This window comes from Vombatus ursinus, unplaced genomic scaffold, assembly GCF_900497805.2.
Source record: "Vombatus ursinus unplaced genomic scaffold, bare-nosed wombat genome assembly UNPS02014942.1, whole genome shotgun sequence".
NCBI classification, from domain to species: Eukaryota; Metazoa; Chordata; class Mammalia; order Diprotodontia; family Vombatidae; genus Vombatus; species Vombatus ursinus.
In genome coordinates this window covers 19767244-19773243 of record NW_020954720.1, presented here as the reverse complement: position 1 = coordinate 19773243, position 6000 = coordinate 19767244, and positions in this window count along the sequence as shown.

The following is a 6000-nucleotide window of genomic DNA, read 5'->3' as shown; positions in this document are numbered from 1 at the left end:
AAGAATCTTCTTCCTATGTGGAGAATGTATTGTCCTAAGCTTCAAGGGGTTTGTACAGTCATTTTCAAAGACACTTCTAGGGACCTGTAACTTTTCAGTTCTTCCAAAGTGGTATGATAAGGGGCGAGGTGTTTCCTGTCCACCACCACAACAAGCTCCACCACGCCAGACCTCCTCCTTGCCACAGGACCACCCATCAGAACTGTGACCTAGATCTAAGCATGGGCACAGAAGAGAAACCTGCACCAGCAAAGAAAGATCCCTGCTATCCCCCTCTGATCAGCCACTTGATTCCCCCTCAGTCTGTGGGCAGGAAGCTCAGGAGGCAGCCGCCGCCCCAGGGACTTGAGACTGAGACCTAGCTTCTTCTCTCACAGCAGTCACAGACTTTTCCCACTGACCTTCTAAGTTGTCTTTGGTGTTCATGGGTTGAGAAGTCTGGAAACTGCCACAGCTGCCCATGATTCAGCCCTTTGAGGCCTGCTCCAGGTTCGCTGCACACCCACGCCGCACTGCGCTCCTCTCTCAGCCCAGCGCAATATATCTTTCCAATCAACCATTCAGGTTGCCTTGGACTGGAAATTTGTTTCACTCTGTCTTTTTGTGTGTTCTGCTGCTTTAGAATGTGTTTAGAGCCATGTTTTTACAGGAATTTAGAGGGGTTTGGGGGATAGCTCAAGCAAGTCACTGCTTTCACTCTGCCATCTTGGCTCTGACCCCCTCAGGATTTTTCCAGAGCCAATATTTTCTGGGTTTTTAGAGTTCAATAAGGGAGAATAAAAGAGATTTACTGCTTACTCTGCCATCTTGACTCCTGGAAGTACCTGGGTAACTCTTTTAGACTGAAAGTGTCGAAGAAAGTGACAGACTGCATTGGGAGCAAGAGATTCTTCATCTGGGAATTTTCAGTACTTCTTCTCTCTTCTCCTCTCTGCCTCTCCTGACCCTTTCCTTCCCCTCCCCTTCCCTTCTCTCTCTCCCTCTCCCCTTCCCATCTCTATTCCTCTTCCTCCTCTTCCTCCTGCACCTTGTCCTCCTCTTCTCCCCTTCCTTCTCCTTGATCATTTTCATAATCATCTTTGTTTTCTCTCTCTCTCCACACACACACACACATACACAACACACACTGTACATACTAATTATACATTTGATTAATACATTTTTTTTAAATTTGAGCTAACATTTACATGTTACAACTATATGTATATGTGTGTGTATGTATATGTATATACTTATATATTATTGGTAGCTTACATTTTTCATGATTTCAAAAGTGTATGTACATGGTAGCTTGTTTAAAAAACGAAAACAATTTTTAGTATTGCCCTTTTACCTTCTAGTATTCTAAATGTGATTTTATAAAAAGGTGAATATATATAATGGGTCTATTATTAGATCATTTTATCATAGCCATTAATTTATTCCCATCAGTTTGTTGAAACCTTTATATTCAACAAAATTAATGTATCTTTCTTGCATTCAATTACTTAGGACTTTATAGGCCATCTAATCAGACCCTCCTTATATTAGAGATGAGAAAATTTTGAACCTAGAGTGATCTAGTGACTTTTCAAAGTCACACCAGTAAGTGGAAGTAGCAGAAGTCAGACTTAACTCCTGTCTTTAAATCCAGTGCTCTTTCCATTACACCACTTAATACTTAAGATAAACTTAGCTTATTAAAATTAATTAATTAATTTCTATGCACAACTCATCAGACTCACAGAACTACTTACACCTATTTCCCAAACACAAATTTCCATTTTATCTCTGCTTGCTTGTCCATGTGGTGCCATCTACGCAAAATACTCTTTTACTCAGCTCTATACATATTATCTATTATTTATCCTCTCTGTCTTTCAAGGTCCAAGTTTCATATCCTATGAAGCCTTTCCTGTTTATTTTAGTCAGAAAGATCTTACCTTCCTCTACAAGAGGGTACTTTGTTTCTACCATTCAAACAAAAGGTTTTACAAATTGCCTTACATTTATTCTTATCTAGTTCTTATTTCACTAACTGACTTCTTTAATGATTTTTCCTTAAAACAAGAAGCATTTGTTAACAAATCCTTTTGTTTTTAATCTTTAAGAATATTTTATATGGTTCCTTATACATAATACTTGTTAAAAAAAATCTGGTATATAAAACTCCAGCTGTTCTCTCTTCTGTATTGAGTGCTTGTACTTAAGGATATCTTTTTATAACCAATAACTTGGTCTTTCCCTCTCCTGATGCTTAAGACCTACCTATATGATTCTTCAAAATCTGGTGTCTCTGCCTATTCAATTAGAAAACCAAACAAGATTCTAGTCAGGGTTTCTTGGATTAAATTTTAATTCTGGTATTAAAAATAATGAATAGGGCCAAAAAAAAAAAAACTGATTATTAGTGATAGGCCCAAACTGAACAGAAGAGTTATTTACTATTAATTCCCTTTAGGAAGAATTTACAAGATAGCAGCAACATAGATTTGGAGCTAAAAGGTACCTTAGTGACCATCTAACCCAACCACCACATTTTACAGATAAACTACTAAGTCCTTATATCCTGTGATAGATACTAAGCTCAGAACCCTTTTCCCTACATGTTGCTTCCCATAACTGCTTCTGCCTAAGGTGATTTGTTCATTCACACAGACTTCTATGATTGTACTTCCTGAATGAAAATCCCTATAGCTAAAACAATAGGAAATCCATACATATTCTTATATTACAAAACATTTGTACTATTTAATATCATTTTTCCAAACCTACTAGGTCCAAACACATTACATATAAAGTGTATTTTCCTTACATAAATTTGTCCCTTGGAACAACTCAAGCAATGCCTCCTAAATGAGACTTTTCCTGATTCTCCCTCCTTATAGCTTTCTCCATAATTAAATCCTATTTAGTTAAAGAGACAGAATAGTCCATTGGATAAAGAACTGGCCTTGAAGCCAGAAAAATCTGGTTTCAATTCCTGCCTTTGGATATTATGATTGTGTGACATTGGGCAACTAACTCAAACTTTTAGTGTTCTAGGAAATTCCGTGATCAGTTGTAGAGAATATGCTCTTGTGATAGATAGAGTTCTCTATACCAATGACATTACAAGTTCATTCTCTAACTTTGGCCTCTTCAGCAAATCTTCTCAAATTGTAATCTATTTTTTTCCTCTATTACCTCGGAACATAGGTTTATCAGCTCGATGAATATTTTCAATAAAACTATTTTATGTTAAATATTTCAATAAACCACCAGTTCTCACTCTTATTAGAATAAGCACTCTTGACTCTATTGCAAATTTTCTTCTTCTTCCTCTCTGGGGTGCAATTTTTTTTTCTGTCTCATTGCAAAACTTCATTGCTTTTCAGTTACTAAAGTGTAAGAACCTCCTGGAAAGACAAACACCTCTATGTCTTAATCAGGAGATAATTATACCCATGGGACTCTGGCTACAAACATATATCACGGAACTCTGGCTTATATACAACACATCAGGGAGTATAAGAGAAAGCAGAGCAAACATATTCTTCTGTAAGGCTCGAATATACCTCACTGTGTTTTTCTTTCTAGGGCTGCTTTGTGTGACCATGTGTTTGCTTAAGCCAGAGATTCTTAGTTTTAGTGGTTGTTGTTCATGGACCACTTTGACAATCTGGTGAAACTCATGGACATCTTCTCTGAATATTTTTCCACCAAAACATGAAATATAACACTTAGAAGCACCAAGGAAACAAGTTAAAGTGACATAAAAGTGTTTCTTCCTCCATCTAATGACCTCTTGAAATCTATCCACAGACCTGCATGAATTCCAGGTTAAGAATCTATGCCCTGAACTCTTTCTTGGTAGAACTTTGATATCTGTCTAATGTTCCTTTAGGTAGCTACCTGGATATAAATCAATAATTCCTAAATCATCTATAATTTCTTTGAACCTAGTTTGCCTATGTGGACTTTAGATACTGATCTATCTTTACTTCTCCATCACTCATACCAAGGAATAGTCCTTAGGATTCTTCTTTCCTCAGTCATCTCCAACCAGGGCTTCAATATTACTTCAAAAACATGATACTCTATGAATCAAAATAGCTTATTCTAATCATGATATCTATTCCTAATCATGAAGGTACCATAACCTATGAGTTGTTGTTTCCCTCCAAGGTTGTTAAATACTCTGCTCTTTGTTGTTTAAAGAAGTCTTATGTCCTGGAAATCAAGAAACCAAACAATCAATTTAATGCATAGTTCTCTAACATCAATTTTAAAAGATTCCAGAGTTTAGATTTTGCTGTAAGGACAAATACATGAATGCACTTGTTGTTGTTATTGTTGTCATTGTTCAGTAATGTCATCCCATGGACTGCTGGCAACAGAAATTTTCACTTTCTCTGTTTATTTCCATGTGTATATTTAAACTGTTATAAAACATGGTGGCCATTAATCCTAAGTCTACTTAGCTTTTAAGTAAGTGATACAAGATTGAAAGGTAGATTTAAAGCCTAATCCCTTAAAATGTCATAATATTTTTCCCTTAATGGAAATTGGGGGGAACAGGGAGTGGCAGTCAAAGATTGAGAGGAATGCTTATACAACTGAAGAATTTAACAGTGTTATCAAAATTAGCTCATTTTAAGCCTAGGGTACAAAATAATGGGTTCCTCTTTGTTCCCACATCTGTAGCTTTCAAGAATTTATTTTATATGAAAAGTTTTGAGCTATGTCATAATTTCTGCAAACTCCTATTTTGAAAAATTATTAATACCTAGACAAAGGTTGGACTCACTGCCCAACCTTGCATTCATGTCTGTCTCTAATTATCCCTTGTCTTCTTTGTGTTGAAGCAAAAATCTATTTACTAGAAACATTTAAATATGTGAGAGAAAATTATATTATGGAGAACTTTTTGAACTTTTCTTGGGATTCTCCTCATCCTGGGTTTTCAGCTCTAAGGTCCCTATAGAGCTAATGATGCTCTTCTACTTCTATTTTTTCTTCTTAGTTCAATCTCTCCCTTCGCCTTTGTTCCTCCAAGGTGTGTTGGAAATAATATTCTTGCTACACTCAGTTAAAGCCAGACCAAAAGAATTTCTCCCAGGGGCAGCTAGGTGGTGCAGTGAATAGAGCACTGGCCATGGATTGAGGAGGACCTGAGTTCAAATGAGGCCTCAGACACATAACACTTACTAGCTGTGTGACTCTGGGCAAGTCACTTAACTCCATTGCCTAGCTGAAAAAAAAAAAAAGAATTTCTCCCTCTGGTTTTAAGAAAGGGTCTTACTTTCATATAAATTGCTTAACATATGAATAAGTCTCTTATACAATGGCCTTTATTGATTCAAGGAATTTTAGTATTATTAATCATAAAAGTAGAGAACTTGTAGGTTATTTCCTAAACAAGGTATGATTATCTCTATATATAGTTCAAGTGGAGTGGAGGAATAAGTTATGGAAGTTGGGCAGATTGATTAACTGGGAAATAAGTGTATTTGCAGTAACAACATCGTCTATATTGAAGTCCCCTAGTATGAAGGCACCACTGTAGATTGTGAGTGTGACTCGGAATACATAGGAATTAACTCAAGCTCTGAATTGGATGGTAAATGTGAATAGAGTAAACCCCAAAAGAAGTGACATTACTGATGGATGACAGAGAAGTTTAGGTATGATAATGGGAAGTGAAAGATCTTCTAACTCCTCTTATAGGACTGGTGAATCAGGTACAGGAAAGAAGATGCAAACATCACTAGAAAAGAAGGACTGGGATTCAATGCCATCTGGGACAAGCTAGGACAGCAATAAATGACTTGGTAGGCCTGATGCTTTAGTCAATAGAGAGTGAGTGTCTCTGTCTTTTGTAACCTTTTAAAGCATATAAAATTCTCTGCTCACAAAAACTAAAGAAGGTCATAGAATTATTATTGTACCCATTTTTAAAGTTGAGAAAACTGAAAAAGCAGAGCCAAGATGGCAGAGTAAAGGCAAGAACTCACCTGAGCTCTCCCCCAAACCTATCTA